Here is a 17,557-nt window from a genome sequence, read left to right on the forward strand (position 1 = left end):
TCAGCTGCTAATGAAAAGGTCAGCAGTCCAAATCCACCAGTCGTTCCTTGGAAACTCTATGGGGCGGTTCTACCCTAGGGTCGCTACGAGTTGGAATCGACTCAACGGCAACAGGCTTGGTTTGATTTTTTTGGTACCCCCCACATGAGTTGTTGGGAGGACTAAATGAGTTAATATGGATAGAACCTGGAGCAGTGCTTGGCACCTTGGAGCTGGCCATTCAAGGGTGTGGTTTCCCTTCTTCTCTCATTTCTCCTATGGGGGGGCGGGTCAGGTGATGTTGGCACATGCAGGGCACCCGTAGCTCTGGTCTGTAGAGAGTGGGATTGTTTCTGGAGGGAGTGAACATTTTAAAGTGGGGCGGCCAATGTTTGCTGACATTGCTGTGACTGTCAGGTGGGCTGATAAGCCCTTACGGACCCTGGTGAAGGGATAAGTACAACCTCCAGTGCTCTCAATTTGACAGTAGCTTGTCAGCCCTCATGAACTAGCCGGCTCGTGGAAAATTAGTGCAAGGCAGTGCTGGGCTTGGGACTCAGACCGAGGTGCAAATACTGTCTCACTCTGGAGTCCTTGGGTGATGCAAACAGTTAATGCACTTGGCTGCTAACCAAAAGGTTGGAGGTTCGAGTCCACCCAGAGGCACCTTGGAATAAAGGCCTGGTGATCTACTTCTGAAAACTCAGCCATCGAAAACCCTATGGAGCACAGCTGTACTTTGACACACACAGACACATATGAATCAGAATCAACTTGATGGGTGCAGGTTTGGTTATGGAACCTTAGGTCAGGTCCTTCATTTTCCTGAGTGTCTGCCTATTGCTTAGTGGGGAAGAAGATTGGTAGCAATCTTGATGGGCCCTCAATAAATGCCAGCTTTTCTTTAGAAACAATTATTTGTGCATATTATGAGATTTTACTCCCAGAAGGAAGTCACACCTTTCTCTCTGGTCCCTACCATCATGTGCGTCTGGTTCCATTCTGTGTCCCATTCTATTGTTCTCACTACCATCAGTCTGAAGTGGGGACAGAACGGAATAAAAATAGTCACATCATTTGTAGGGGCCTGCATAGGTCTGGCACAGGGAGGCCTTACGAAGTTGGTGCAGAGGGATTGTAGACCTTTGTGGAGAAGTGAGGACCAGGGCCGAGACACCGCGCTCTCAGGTGACAAGGGACAGAGCTTGGGGTTGTCAGTGGAGGCGGGAAAACAGGGGAGCATTTGGCTAGGGCGTCAGACAACCCCGGATTCCAATCCTGCCTCTGTCAACTCCTAGCTATGTGACCTGGAGACAGTTACTTAACTTTGCCAAGCCTCCGTTTCTTCCTCTCTGGAATGGGGAGGATGTTAAGGGGATGGTGAGCACCAAAGGAAATATGTAAAAGTGCAGGGCACGCTGTAAATCCTCAAAGGCAGGCTGCTGCGATTACAGTTGTCATTGTTGTCAAAGCTTTTGCAAAGCCTCTCAGGTCCCAGGCCCCGGGCATGCGCATGCGTACCCCGCCGGCCAGGTGAGAGGAGGCGGCCGTCTCGCACCTGGGTTTTAACCCTTTGCTGTCACGGGGGTGGGCAGAATGGATGCAGGGGCGAGAGCGGGGTGTCGTCGGGCCGGCTAGGCCTGCCGGTGAAGCTGGAGCGGCGTCTGAGGAGAGGGCAGAGCCGACTCCAGGCCGGGGTCGCGCGCGCCGCGCTGCGGGGAGAAAGGGGGAGCGCGGGGGAGCGCAGGGGAGCGAAGTCTCGCGAGATCGCGCGGCGGCGGCGGTAGCGGCGGCGGCGGCGGCGGCGGCGGCGGCCCGGGAGGTGAGCTGCGGGAGGCGGCGGCGGCCGCGGCAGTTGGGGGCTGAGTCGGGGGTGAGAGCGGCGGAGACCGAGGGGCGGACGGGGAAGCGGGCCGGGCGGGCGGCCCGTGTCCTGGGCGGCCGCCCCAGCTCGCCCTGCGGCGCGGCTGCAGCGGAGCCGCCCCGTCCGCGCCGTCCGGGACCCGCGCGGGGCGGGGCGGCCCGGCCGGGGCCGCAGGGCTACCCGGGCCGGTCCCCCTCGCAGACCGGCCCCGCGCTCGGGGGCGACCCGGGGGCCCACCTCAGTGTCTCCCGGCGGCGGGGTTAGCGCCGAGGAGATGGTGCTGCTGGCCGTGGCAATACCACTTATTGAGCCCTTACTGTCTCCCAGGCACTTTACTTGCTCGATTTCACCCTAATGCTGCACAGAGAGGTCAAGCGCTTTGCCCAAAGTCACACTGCTGGGAAGTGGTGGGATTGGGGTTCAAACCCAGGCACACTGACTCTGGAGCCTGCACCCATTCCTAGCTTCCCATCCTGCTCCCCACCCCCACTCCGAGTCTCTCAGGGCTGGAGTTCTTTTCTTGGGAATCCAGTTCTTTTCCTGGGCTGCAGAGGGTGTGCCTGGGAGCCCCATGAAATCGGATGCGACATGTTATGTGAGTTTCATGGTGGTGGGTCTGCGGCTTTTGTCAGATTCCCAGAAGGGTCCCTGACCCCAGAGTGCTCAAAAACCATTGTTTCGCTCTGTGCCAGAGCAGAGGTGGGCTTAGAGCAGTAGGTGTGCGCAGTGGGTGGGTGTTTGGCCCAATGCAAGTGGGATCACTGGAGCCCAGGGCTTGCCTTAAACAAAGGGAACTTTTAAGTTTGATTTGTGTTAAGCACTGATTTTGTTCTTTAAAACCATGGTTCTCAACCCTGTCAGAACTCCCCCCCACCAAGCCTACTTCTTACCCTGAAATGAAATTCACAAATAATATAACCTAGCTGTACACATAATTGGAAACCCTCGTGGCGTAGTGGTTAAGAGCTACAGCTACAAACCAAAAGGTCGGCAGTTCAGATCCGCTAGGCGCTCCTTGGAAACCCTATGGGGCAATTCTACTCTGCCCTATAGGATCACTATGAGTTGGAATCGACTGGACGGCAATGGATTTGGATATTTTGGATACACATAATTGGGAGGACATCGGTGGTTCAGTGGTAGAATTTTCCCCTCCCATGTGGGAGACCCAGGTTCCATTCCCAGACAGTGCACCTCATGGGCAGCTACCACCCATGTGCCAGTGGAAGCTTGTGTGTTGCTGTGATGCTGAACAGGTTTCCTTGGAGCTTCCAGACCAAGATGGACTAGGAAGAAAGGCCTGGCAATCTATTTGTGAAAATCAGCCAGTGAGAACCCTGTGGATCACAATAGTCTGATCCAAAACCGATCATGGGAATGGTGCAGGACTGGGCAGTGTTTTGCTCCGTGGTGCTTGGGGCCTCCATGAGTTGGGACCAACTCTGGCAAACTAACCACAGTGCAGTGTGCCCATAATTAAAAATCAGTATGATAATTAAAACCCACAGCGGTCAACTTGATTCCGACTCACAGCAACCCCTTAGGGTTTCCAAGCCTGTAAATCTCTACGGAAGCAGAGTACTACATCTTTCTCCCAGAGAGCCGCTGGTGGTTTCAAATCACTGACCTTTCTGTTAGCGGGCTGTCGCTTTAACCACTGCACCACCAGGGCATCTAACTTAAATATAAGGGAGAAATAAAAGGAGAACAATATATAGCGTGCATTGCTGTATGTAAGTGGTTAGCACCACTGTGGTAGAAGACAACATGTACTAAGGTGCTTGCGTCAGCTTTAGTGAATATGTTTGGGTTGAAGAGGTAAAAACTATTTCAAACAAGAACAAGAAGATGAAAGAGCAGAGAAATAGACACTGGGGGAAAAAACCTGGTGTTGCAATAACCCATTTATGATAATTTTTTTTTTTGAAAAGGAACGTAAGTTGAAGTAGGGATAACATGTCAAGATGAATTACAGACTGTCTCAAACAGCACATAAATAATATTCATAATAAACCACCCATGGATGCCATATTTCATACTACATTGTAGAGCATCTTTTTGTTTTGTAAACTTTACGGGGCTGTGCTACTTTGAGGGAATTTGCTGAATTCCTACTGCCTATTGTCAGTAACAGTGAATAAACAGTAGTTTATTAATAATAAATAATAATAAACAAGATTGAAAATTTTGGATGCAGTACCAATATCTCACTCGTTTATATGTACTGTAACAGTTTTGCACTTACAACGTTGATTGAGCAGAAAATGTGGTGTGGCAAAATGATCACTAATTTTCAGTTTCCTTTTTCTGTATACGCTTCCCATGATTTAGCTGCTGTTACTGTTTGTTCCTGTTGAACGAATTCCAACTCATGACGGTCCCACGTGTGCAGAATAGAACTGCAGATCACTAGACCTTTCTTTCGAGGCTCCTCTGGGTGGGTTTGAACCGCCAGTCTTTCAGTCGAGCGCTTAACCGTTTGCACCACTCAAAGATTCCTCGCTTTAGCTACCTTCTCCTAAATTACTGGGGCTTTCCCACAATTTCTTGTAAAGACTTTCCAGTTTTCTAAAGTCGGAAACCCTGGTGGCGTAGTGGTTAAGTGCTACGGCTGCTAACCAAAGGGTCGGCAGTTCGAATCCGCCAGGCGCTCCTTGGAAACTCTATGGGGCAGTTCTACTTTGTCCTATAGGGTCGCTGTGAGTCGGAATCGACTCGATGGCACTGGGTTTGGTTTGTTTTTTATTCTAAAGTAATGCCAGTTTGTAGTGGGCTTAATCTGGCTGGACATTCGATGGACTCTCAGGACCGGATGAGTCTTCATTATGCAGATGAGTCCTATGCAGTGTATGAAGTCTAGCATCCTTTGCTCACCAACGCTAAATGCCAGGGGTCCCTCAGTCATTTGATGACTAAAAATATCCCTTAGGAGACAGTACCAGCCCCCTTGAGAACCCCTTTACAGAATAATCTCCGTTATTTAGCCAGGTATAAAAGGAAAGGGGGCAGAATTTAATGGACGCTAAAATTTGTTGGCGAAAAAAATTTTTTTTCCTATTCTTTCTGAAGTGTCTGACATACAAAAAAGGTAGGCTCTTGTCTAGTGACATTTTTATTGATTATTCTACAATCACAGGCGGAAAGGCAAGGTTAATACCCTGCCTGAAGCCTTTGATGTGTTTAATGGAAATTCTTATTAGAAATGTTGACAACTTAACACTTGAAACAATTAGCAATTTGAGATTAGCGTGGAGCTGAAAGCGACAGCAGTAACGTGTAGAATAACTGAAAAGTCTGAGTTCAGTATGATGCAAATTAGTATAATCACTTTTTAATTGCTAGCATTCATATTAGAGAATTTGGGAAATGCAGGTATGTACAAAGATGAAAATTAAAATAATCTATAATCACATATGCCCTCAGTCTTCCTGACTTGTTAGAAATTGTCTTTTCATTTAAAACTTGCCTAGTCTTGCTGCTTAGGGGAAAACGAAAATTGAGTTAAGGTTTAACTTATGGTTATGATATAGGCATAGTTTAACATTATATGTTTCTTCAACTCTTGTTTAAATTTGGAAAGGAAGTTTATTTTCCCCCTTTTTGTTGAATGGATAAATTGCTTGTAAGATGTTTGTTTATCGTTCATTGCTTGTTATTTTTGAAAGGTGCTATGGAAATAAACATGTAATTAAAAGGCTGTTGTCAAAGTAGAAGAATATATTGTCCAGAGATAGATATATCAAATACTTTGGAGTTGGAAGGCTTTCTGAAGTAAGAGTAATTTTTATTACTTTGATCAAGTAGTATCATGTTTCAGGGTAAAAGAGGTCACTTTTTTTTTGTCGCTATTTTATTTTACATTCACCTGTATAAAAACGAACCAATTATGTATGAATTTCATAGATGCCAAAACTGTTCCAGTTTTCTAGGCATGGAGGATACATTGTTGAATGGGTAACGATCTTTACCTTTATGGAGTTTGACACTTGAGAGGCTCAAGACCTTAACTAGAATAAAAATAAATCCAATTAATTTACTACACTGTTCTCTCTGGAAAACCGCGGTGGTGTAGTGGCTAAGAGCTCCAGCTGCTAACCAGAAGGTTGGCGGTTCGAATCCGCCAGGCGCTCTTTGGAAACTCTATGGGGCAGTTCTACTCTGTTCTGTAGGGTCGCTATGAGTCGGAATTAATGAAAAGGCAATGGGTAGTAGGAGTATACTCTCTGATTTGTACCCAGAAAACCCAGTGCCATCGAGTCGATTCCAACTCATAGCGACCCTATAGGACGGGGTAGAACTGCCCCATAGAGTTTCCAAGGAGCGCCTGGCAAATTCGAACTGCCAACCTTTTTGTTAGCAGTCGTGTCTGATTTATAGTTAAGGTATTTTGTTGATTTTTAAGATGCACATCTGAGATGGGACGGTATCTTAAAATTGGCATGTTGTGGTTTAATTGGCAGCTTTTCTTTTTAACATCACAAAATAATAGTGTGTCTTGAAATCGATGGCATCTTAGAATCGGTGAAATGGGGTATATATGAAATTTTCCACACGTTGATTAGTGTTTGACCCCAAAAACCTTATCCACTGGATAACTTTCAAAATGGAGATATACAGTATTTTTAGATACTTGCATCTAAGGTAGAATGCTGTACTCAGAAGATTTCTGTAGAGCACTCCTCCCGCTCTCCGCCCCCGGGTAAAACAAGTGGAGACTCAGTGTTTGTAAATATAAGGACCATTTTTTGAAAACGTTCAGAAAGAAACAAACTGCTTCGTGATTTTTTGTGGCGAGCAGATGGTGTGGTTAACGTGTTCGAGGTAAAATTAATCAAACAGTATAACCAGGCAGTTTACGAATATGGTTTGGTTTTTATTTTCATTCCGGGAGGCTTGTAAGTCCACATGTAAATGAAACTTTTCTGAAATGGCACATCCTTGAATTAGATTTTAGCAAATCAGAGTTGTTGTTTTAATAAGAAACGTGTTTGAAAATATATTTACTCTCTGTAAAGCACACAGTTTATATGGGAGGCTACATAGTATCTCTTTAGGAGCCCTGGTGGTGCAATGGTTAAAGCGCTTCTCTGCTAAATGAAAGGTCGGCTTTTCAAACCTACCAGCCACCCACGGGAGAAAGATATGGCAATCTGTTTCCATAAAAATTACAGCCTTGGAAACCCTGCGAGGTCGAAATTGACTTGATGGCAGTGGGTTTGCTTTTTGGACTGACATGTTATCTCTTAATATACAAGGAAACCTGTGTAAGGAGTTTTTCAGAGTGATATTGAGGGTAGGTTTTGTAGGCAGCTCAACCCCATGAAAGCTGTTTGCGTGCCTTCGTCCTCAGGTGGGTTTCAGCTTTGCCCCTCCAAGTGTGGTCCCCAAATCAGCAGCAAGTCAGCAGCATCCTGGGGCTTCTTTGAAATGCAGACTCTGGGGCTCACTCGGGTCCTATTGAACGAGAATCTGCATTTTCACTAGGTCCTCACCCAAGCAATTCATATGCTTGTGAAAATTTGAGAAGCGCCGACCAGATCAATGGCTCTCAAACCTGACTATTAGAATTACCTATAGGGTCCCTGTGAGTCGGAATCGGGATCCACTTGATGGCAATGGATTTGGAGGGCTTGCTAAAACAAGGATCGCTCGCCTCCAGAGTTTCTGCTTAAGTAGGTGTGGCTGGGGCCTAATAATTTGCATATTCTCCAAGTTCTCAAAACCCACTGCCTTCCAGTCGACCAAGTTCTCAAGTGGTGCTGATATCTGCTGGGCCTGGGACCACACTTTTTTTTTTTTTTTTTTTAATAATTTTTATTGAGCTTTAAGTGAAAGTTTACAAATCAAGTCAGTCTGTCATACATAAGCTTATATGCACCTTACTACATACTCCCATTTACTCTCCCCCTAATGAGTCAGCCTGCTCCCTCCTTCCAGTCTCTCCTTTCGTGACCGTTTTGCCAGTTTCTAAACCTCTCTATCCTCCCATCTCCCCTCCAGACAGGAGATGCCAATACAGTCTCAAGTGTCCACCTGATACAAGTAGCTCACTCTTCATCAGCATCTCTCTCCAATCCATTGTCCAGTCCCTTCCATGACTGATGAGTTGTCTTCGGGAATGGTTCCTGTCCTGGGCCAGTAGAAGGTTTGGGGATCATGACCGCCGGGATTCTTCTAGTCTCAGTCAGAGCATTAAGTCTGGTCTTTTTATGAGAATTTGGGGTCTGCATCCCACTGTTCTCCTGCTCCCTCAGGGGTTCTCTGTTGTGTTCCCTGTCAGGGCAGTCATCGGTTGTAGCCGGGCACCATCTAGTTCTTCTGGTCTCAGGATAATGTAAGTTTCTAGTTCATGTGGCCCTGTCTCTTGGGCTCGTAGTTATCGTGTGACCTTGGTGTTCTTCATTTTCCTTTGATCCAGGTGGGTTGAGACCAATTGATGCATCTTAGATGGCCGCTTGTTAGCATTTAAGACCCCAGATGCCACACTTCAAAGTGGGATGCATAATGTTTTCATTTATTTTGCCAGTTGACTTAGAAGTCCACTTAAGCCATAGTCCCCAAACCCCTGCCCTTGCTCCGCTGACCTTCGAAGCGTTCAGTTTATCCCAGAAACTTCTTTGCTTTTGGATGGGACCGCACTTTTGAGAACCACTGGACTAAACCATCCTTCCCATTGTATCTTCATACAGTCTCTTCTAATTCCTCACCCCTCTAAATAGCTTTGTTATAACCACATGCTTTAGCTTGATTGAAGGGAAAAAATACATGGCGGGGGCGGGTAATAGCGACCCCATGTGACAGAGTAGAACTACCCCATAGGGTTTTTCTAGGCTGTAATTTTTACGGGAGCTGATTGCCTGGTCTTTCTCCCATGGAGTCACTGGGTGGGTTTGAACTGTCAGCCTTTCAGTCCAGGGCTCATTATCATTTTGTATAGGTGTAAGTATGTCTGCAGAATGCATTCCTAGAAGTGAGATGGCTGGGTCAGTGGCAATGCATTTATAAATTTTTTTTTTTAATTTTATTGTGCTTTAAATGAGTTTACAAATTAAGTCAGCCTCTCATACAAAAATTTATATATACCTTGCTATATACTCCTAATTGCTCTTCCCCTAATGAGACAGCCAGCACCTTCCCTCCACTCTCTCTTTTCGTGTCCATTCCGCTAGCTTCTGACGCCCGCTGCCCTCTCATCTTGCCTCCAGGTAGGAGATGCCAACATAGTCTCAAGTGTCTGCTTGATCTAAGAAGCTCATTCTTCACCAGCATCTTTTTCTCTCCCATTGTCCTCTCCAATCCCTGTCTGAAGAGTTGGCTTTGGGAATGGTTCCTGTCTTGGGCTAACAGAAGGTTTGGGGGCCGTGACCACCGGGGTCCTTCTCATCTCAGTCAGACCATTAAGCCTGGTCTTTTTATGAGAATTTGAGGTCTGCATCCTACTGCTCTCCTGCTCCCTCAGGGGTTCTCTGGTGTGTTCCCTGTCAAGGCAGTCATCAGTTGTAGCCGGCCACCATCTAGTTCTTCTGGTCTCAGGCTGATGTAGTCTGTGTTTCATGTGGCCCTTTCTGTCTCCTGGACTTATAATTACCTTGTGTCCTTGGTGTTCTTCATTCTCCGTTGCTCCAGATGGGTTGAGACAAATTGATGCATCTTAGATGGCCACTTGCTAGCATTTATGCATTTATAGTTTTGATAAATTCTGTCAAATGGCCCCACTTCAGGGTTGTACCATTTTGTATTCCCACAAGCAATGATAGCAGCTCTTTCTCTATAGCCTCTCCAGAAGACTGTGTTTCTTCTCGGTTGGATAGGTGAAAAAGGAAAACTCAGTGTAGTTTTCATGTGCATTGCTCTCATTATGAATGAGGCCAAGCATTTTTTTCTGTGGTTACAGGCTACTCGTGTTTTGTTTTCTGTGAGCTGTCATGCCCTTTGTACATTTTTCTTTTGTATTGATTTTTTCTTATCAATTTCTAGGAGGTTATAAACTAGGGAGATTAACCCTTTGTAATGAGTTGCAATTTCCCCTAGCTTGTTGGGTTTTTTTTGTTCGTTTTAATTTAATTTATTTTGCCATATAGAAAGTTTATCTTTTTTTTCTTTAAATTTTAGGTAGTCAAAATATTAATCTTTTATAATATCTGAATTTTGAGTCATAGTTAGAAAGGCCTCCAACATTTTTTGAGCCCCCCCTTTTTCTTTTTAGTGCTTTTATAGTTTGATTTTTGTACTTAAGCCTTTAATCCATTTAGAACTTATTCCTGTGGTCAGGGTGATAGATACAACTTTATCTTTTTCCACATGGCTACCAGTTGTCTTTACACATTTGTTTCAAAGCCCATCTTTTGGGTACGCTTCTATGATACAAGCAGTCCCAGACTCACGGTGGGGTTCTGTTGCAGTGGCTCTTTCGTAAGATGGTTCTGATGTAAGTTGAATACCACATTTTTTTTTTTAGTTTGTATTGCCTTTTTTTTTTTTTTAAAATCAGTATCTTTATAAATCTGGCAGTGTTTTGAACAGTAAATCATAAAATTGAAAACCTGTATCTGAGAATGTGACATCAGCAAATGATGTGCTGCAGCATATTATTACTGATAAAATGTACCAGCAGCAACAACAACAAAAACCACTACGTTCATAAGTGCGTTCGTTATAACTTGAATATGGTGTAAATTGGACTGCCTATTCTGAACTTCTGGATGTACTGGGGTACACCTATGGACTTCGCAAAAATGGCATGGTGGGGGCATCTGACCTCTTCTGACTTTATGAGGAGGGGAGAGAATCACTGTCAGCATCAGCCCAAAGTGGATCCCTATGAGGTGGCGGTCACACACACCTCCCTCCACCTTCCAACCTTTTTACCAATTCTGATCCCAGCCATCCCTCCCATGGCACTGTCTACATCTCTCCTGGGTTTGATAATTCCTTGCAGTGGCCACACAGAACTCACAGACAGTTCTCACCATTATGAGGTTTGTTAGGGAAGCAACAGGTTAACTTCAGGATCAGGATACAGTACTTTGATTAGGACAGCCTCTTCTCAGCCATGCCTGTAGGCAGGCCTCTCTCTGACCCTCAGCCCTCAGGCCTGGCCTCTGCCTTGCTTGGGCAAAGGTTAGAAAGCTCTTTAGCGCCACCGATAAGTGCCCAGAGGCACCCCATTCTTCCAGTAAGCCTCCTGCCCAAAGGCGCTCAGCTCTCTTGCTCCGTGAGACCACAAGCCTAGCCCTCCTGACAAGTGCCCGGAGCCACCCCACTCCACCAGCAAGCCTCCTCCCTGAAGTCTCAGCTCTCTTGCTCTGTGGGTTTGCACACCCACTGTAACTGATTTGCACCATGGGTGGGGAAGCCCACTGTGCTGTCTCTCACTGGTCACCTGGTTCTGCTGCTGCTGTTTCTGTGTTGCCACTTCTCACTGTCTTGCACAGTCTCTGCTGTTACAGCTCTGTCTCTCTCTGTCTCCAGGGTCTGGGAGGTTATCAATGCAGGGACCCCAGTCCAAAGGACGTGCTCCACTCTTGGCTCTTCTTTCTTGGTGGTAGTGAGGTTCCCCCCACTTTCTACCTCTGGGGTGACTGATTTTAAGCCTGGTGTGATGGCAGAACTGACCAGTTCCCTCATTAGGATTCTGTACACCTTATTTGTATGGTTCTATCCCCACAAGGATGCCATGCACTTAATTTGCGTTATTAGCAAGCTGTCCAATCCCGTTGGTGGGCCACAAGCACCTTATTTGCTTAGTCTCACCCAGTCATTTGGTGAGAGTTACAGAAACTTTGTCTAGAAGGGTCATGTCTTAGGCTGGGTTCTCTAGAGAAGGAAAACCAGTAAAATGTATAAATATAGAGAGAGAGAGGTTTATATCAAGGAAATGGTTCACATGGTTGAAACATCCCAAGCCTGTAGGTCAGCATAGAGGCTTCTCCTGATTCAAATAGCTGCAGGGGCTGGCGAACCCAAGATCAGCAGGTCAGAGAGCAGGGCTCTTGCTCACAGTCTGCGAAGATCGACAGATCCCAAGATCAGCAGGCAAGACCACAGGCAAGCTGCTAGCTTAAGTCCCCAAAATTGGAGGTCAGACGAACAGGAGCTAGCTGCAGGAACCAGAGCAAGCAAAAGCCCCTGAGCCTTGCCAGAATGTCTACTTATATTTGATGCAGGCCATATGCCCAAGGAAAAACCCTTTCAACTGATTGGCTGCTCACAGTAGATCCCGTCATATATCAGATCCCATCATGGAAGTGGTCACAACATCATAGAACTGCCAGATTACATCATAACTGCCAAACCACTGAGAATCGTGGCCCAGCCAGGTTGACACACAATCTTAATCATCACAGTCCACCCCTTGTCAACTTGGCACCTGTACACATCTCCTGAAACCATACATAATCTCTGAATAAAGACAATTATAAATTCATACTTTTGCCTAACACGATACAACAAACATACTTACAACCAAAAATGGACTAGCCTTGTTCACATCTTGTATTCTGTAAGTGAAGAAAACAAAAATATTTGATGAACACACTGGGTATACAAAGCAGACACACTTGTAACAGGCCACATTAAGTAATTCACTGCACCACAGACTTTCTGTTCAATTCCATTAGTCTTTCTATTCATATGCCAGTACTACATTATTTGTTTTATAAAATGTTTTAATATCCTTTAAAACTACTTCCCTCTTGTTGCTCTTCATTTTCCTGCCAGTTCTTATTTATTTTTCCATGTGAACTTTGGAATCATTTTGTCTAGTTCCAGAAAAAAAAAAAAATGGGGAGGGGGAATCATGTTAAATTTATAAATTAACTTAGGGAGAACTGATATCTTTCTGATGTTGAGTATTCCTAGCCAAGAACATTTATATATCTTTTCATTTGTTTGGTTTAACTCTTGAGTCCTTCTGGAGCATTTAAAATTTTTTCTCATATAGATTTTGCCTATTTCTGGTCAAATTTATTCTTATGTATTTTATCTTTTTGTTCCATTTGAAAGTGGCGTCTTTATCTTATCAAAATCACAAGTGGTTTTGATTGTGTGTATGAAGGCTATTTATTTCTGTATATATACAGAAATTTATATACCCTGAAGTTGTAAGTGGTTTAAACAGACTTTATATTTTGCAAAATCTCATGTCTGTTTTTGCTAAGAGGAAGAAAGCCTTGGGAGTCAAGCTTGCAGTTTAATTCTCTGTCTGCATTTCTAGCTCAATGCGCATCTAATAGGAGCCCTGGTTGTTAAGTGGTCAGCTGCTAACCGAAAGGTTGGCGGTCAAACCCACCAGCCATCCCGTGGGACAAAGATCTGGCATTCTGCTCCCAAAAGATTACATCCTTGGAAACCCCATGGGGCAGTTTTATTCTGTCCTGTTAGGTCGCTGTGAGTCTGAATAGGCTTGATGGCAACAGGTTTGGTTTAGGTTTATAGGATGGGCATCAGGGAATGTATTTGACTACTCTGAGCCTCAGTTTCCTAATCTGCAAAAGGAACAATACTGTCTTCATGAGAATGCTGGGAAGATGAAGGGAGGAAACATGAAACTTATCACATGGTACCTTTTCCCATCTCCACCACCTTTCCTCCCACGGCCATCAAGTTGGTTCTGACTCATAGCGACCACCATCATTATTGCACCCGTGCCAACATGAGTCAGGTTGCTGTTTTCATTTCCTTTTTCCTACTCTTAATCCTCTTACCTTTACAAGAGAAAAAACGAAAGACAGAAACCATAAAGAGTAACAAAAGATATTAGAATTGACCGTTAAAAGAAGCTCTTATTCAATTTAAGCAGGGTAATTAATGTACTTGAGAATAGAGAACAAACTAAGCCTGGCATTCAAGGCCTCCCACCTACTTTTCTATTTTACTACTTACTGCTCTCTTGGATGCATCCTAAAAAAGAGGCTACTTAGCATTCCCCAAAAGCCCTGTGTTCCCTGTAACTCAGTTCCTTCTACCTGGAATATTCTGCCTAATTCTGCCCATTCGGATAGGTACCCAGTGTCCCAGTCTAGTCAAAATAACATCTGTCTTCTTGTGTAGCTTGTGTGTCATGTAGCTTGTGCCTTGATAGCCTAGAAACTTTTTGAAGAGAGAAACGTTATCTGTCTTGTGCACGGAAGAATCCCTAGCGCCTAACAAAATACCTGGCAAAGAATGGGCATGCAAATATATGTTAAATAAATTAATGAATAATTGACATTGACCTTTCTTCTGCCTTATAATACATATCTCATTACCTCTTATCACACCCTGTAAATTGAAAGCACTTTGAAGACAAGGATTATGCCCCATTTCAATAATAATGGGTGATGAGAGGCATGGGGATTTATTATTATACAATAATAGCGTATAACAATAAAAAATAATAGTTAACATTTACTGAGCATTTATTATGTGCCAAGCACTGTTTTAAAGTCTGGTGTGATTACCTCATATACGGTGGTTCTCATAAGAACCCTATGAGTTGGGTACTATTATTATATGTATGGGGAAACTGACTTGCCCAAAGTCACACAACTAGGAAGTGGTAGAGCTAGGATTCAGATGGGCATGTCCTGAGTCTAGCGACTCAACTCTTAACCTTCTGCGGTGCTTCAAATATATTTGTCAAATACAAGCATTTATAGGTCCTTGAACAATTAAGGAAACGTTATTTGCTTAAACTTTCAACTTCTCACTTTCTTTCCCAATCATCCCATTTTAGTGACTTTTCTTTTGTTCTTTATGATTTATCTGCGTCTTCACATTCTTCAAGGAGCCTTGGTGTCACAGTGGTTAAGCACTTGGCTACTAACGGAAAGGTCAGCAGTTCGAACCCACCAGCCGTTCCACGGGAGCTTCCTTAAAGATTTACAGTCGTGGAAACACTTCAGGGCAGTTCTTTGTCCTATAGGGTTGCTATGAGTTGAAATCAACTCAATGGCAATGGATCACATTCTTTAGAAGGCTCTTTCTGACCACTCGGCCTGACATGAAGTAGTTGTTTAATACAAAGTAACTATTTTTATTTTTATTGTCCTTTAAGTGAAAGTTTACAAATCAAGTCAGGATCTCTCATATAAAAATTTTTTATATACCTTGCTATACACTCATAGTTGCTCTCCCGCTAATGAGTTAGCACACTCCTTCTCTGCATCCTGTATTCCCCGTGTCCATTCAGCCAGCTTCTGTCCCCCTCTGCCTTCTTATCTCCCCTCCAGACAGGAGCTGCCCACATAGTCTCGAGTGTCTACTTGAGCCGAGAAGCTCACTCCTCACTAGTATCATTTTCTATCCTGTAGTCCAATCCAATCCCTGTCTGAAGAGTTGGCTTTGGGAATGGTTCCAGTCTTAGGCTAACAGAAGGTCTGGGGATCATGACCTCCAGGGTCCTTCTAGTCTAAGTCAGACCGTTAAGTCTGGTCTTTTTATGAGAACTTGAGGCCTGCATCCCACTGCTCTCCTGCTCCCTCAGGGGTTCTCTGTTGTGTTCCCTGCCAAGGCAGTCATCAGTTGTAGCCGAGCACCATCTAGCTCTTCTGGTCTCATACTGATGTAGTCTGTGCTTCATGTGGCCCTTTCTGTCCCTTGGGCTCATAATTACCTTCTGTCTTTGTTCTTCATTCTCCTTTGCTCTAGGTGGGTTAAGACTAATTGATGCATCTTAGATGGCCGTTTGCTAGCGTTTGAGACCCCAGATGCCACTTACCAAAGTGGGATGCAGAATACTTTCTTAATAGATTTTATTATACCAGTTGACCTAGATGTCCCCTGAAACTGTGGTCCCCAGACCCCCGCCCCTGCTACTCTGGCCTTGGAACCATTCCGTTTATTCAGGGAACTTCTTTGCTTTTGGTTTAATCCAGCTGTTCTGACCTTTCCTGTATTGTGTGTTGTCTTTCCCTTCACCTAAAATAATTCTTGTCTACTATCTAATTAGTGAATACCCCTCTCCCTCCCTCCCTCCCTCCCCACTCTCGTAACTATCAAAGAATATTTTCTTCTCTGTTTAAACTATTTCTTGAGTTCTTATAATACTGGTCTTATGAAATATTTGTCCTTTTGCAACCGACTAGTTTCACTCAGCATAATGCCTTCCAGATTCGTCCATGTTATGGAATGTTTCACAGAGTCATCATTGTTCTTCAGTGATGCATAATATTCCATTGTGTGAATATACCATAATTTATCCATTCATCCATTGATGGGCACCTTGGTTGCTTCCATCTTTCTGCTATTGTAAACAGTGCTGCATTGAACATGAGTGTGCACATATCTGTTCATGTGAAGGCTCTTATTTCTCTAGGATATAATCCAAGGAGTGGGATTGCTGGATCGTATGGTAGTTCTATTTCTAACTTTTTAAGAAAGCACCAAATCGATTTCCAAAGTGGTTGTACCATTTTTACATTCCCACCAGCAGTGTATAAGTGTTCCAGTCTCTCCACAGCCTCTCCAACATTTATTATTTTGTGTTTTTTGGGTTAATGCCAGCCTTGTTGGAGTGAGATGGAATCTCATTGTAGTTTACAAAGCAATTTTTATTTTTTTCAGGTTCACAATAAAGGTGCTAAGAAAGAGAATGTAAGACAGAAAAATAATTAAATACTTTATCGAGGTAAGTTTTCTTTTTATGATTCAATTAAAAAGAAAAAAGAAAAAGATTTTTTTCCGTTCCATGGCCTTCTTTCTTAAGATGTAAGAGAATGGTTGTTTTAGGAGCATTTAAGTTCATAGGACCTAGAATTATTAAGGTGTATGCCAGTAACACAGGCTATTTGAGTAAGGCCACTTGGCTTTCCCATCCTCATTGCCTCTAATCATTAAATTCTTGCTATCTCTTTATTTTAAAAGATGGTACTGAGAAGGAGGTCTAGCAAGTAGAAACCCATACGGTGTTTGGTGGTATATACATTTGAATATGCTTTCAGCGAATACTTTCTTTTTAAAATAGGCAGTTGAAAGAACTTAAAACCACTTCTGGTAAATTAGTAACACTTCTTTTTCTTAAATGAAAACTGTCTTTTCTTATAATAATGAGAAAATTTTCCATCAATATAAAACAACATAATGAAAAAAGTAAGTACCCGAATCTGCCATCCAGAGATGACTGCCATTAATACTTTGGCGAGCATACTTCTGACTCATAGCCACCCTGTGTAGAAGTATTTATATACAAAATTTTAAATAAATTGGATCACACTATTCATGTTATTCTTTTTTTTTAATTCAATAATATGTTTTGTGTGAATTGAAAAGACAAGCATAGTCATACATAATGACTTTACCTGCTGTATAATATTTCATTGTAGAGCAGCACCATACATTATTTAACCACTCCCTTAATGACCATTTAGATTGTTTCTAGTTTTTCTTTCATGTGGATAATGGTGTGTTGATCAACCCTGTATTTAAATCACCGTAACTTGTTTGTTTGTCTTCTTAGAAGTATAATTGCTGGGTCAAAGATTATACACATTTTAAATGTTGGTACGTGTGGTTAAACTGTCCACTGTAAGAACTACCAACCTGTACTCCTACCCAAAGTCCATGAGAGTCCTATTCCAGACCTCTGCCAACACTGGGGTTTGTTGATTTGTTAATCTTTGCCACTCCAACAGGAGAAGAATGGTATCTTTTTGTGATAGCAAGATTTTTGATTGAAAGAAACCTTTTATGTGTACAAAGGCCTCTTTCTCTTGATGTTCTCACTGACGGAAGAAT

The 17,557-nt window shown here is 43.7% G+C and overlaps 1 protein-coding gene across 3 annotated transcripts in view; it reads left to right on the plus strand.

Annotated features, from left to right (window-relative positions):
• The first annotated feature begins 1,757 nt into the window (after positions 1-1,757).
• Positions 1,758-17,557, plus strand: part of MRTFB (myocardin related transcription factor B) — a 213,420-nt gene continuing 197,620 nt past the window's right edge. For 2 of the 3 annotated variants that reach the window (XM_064295613.1, XM_064295614.1), the window contains exon 1: positions 16,399-16,451. The gene's annotated coding sequence lies outside the window, so the exon portion shown is untranslated. Of the gene's footprint in view, positions 1,802-16,387; positions 16,452-17,557 lie in introns of those variants that run through there. The other variant, XM_010597295.3, reaches the window with a different exon arrangement.

This window comes from Loxodonta africana, chromosome 12 (assembly GCF_030014295.1).
Source record: "Loxodonta africana isolate mLoxAfr1 chromosome 12, mLoxAfr1.hap2, whole genome shotgun sequence".
Taxonomy (NCBI): Eukaryota; Metazoa; Chordata; class Mammalia; order Proboscidea; family Elephantidae; genus Loxodonta; species Loxodonta africana.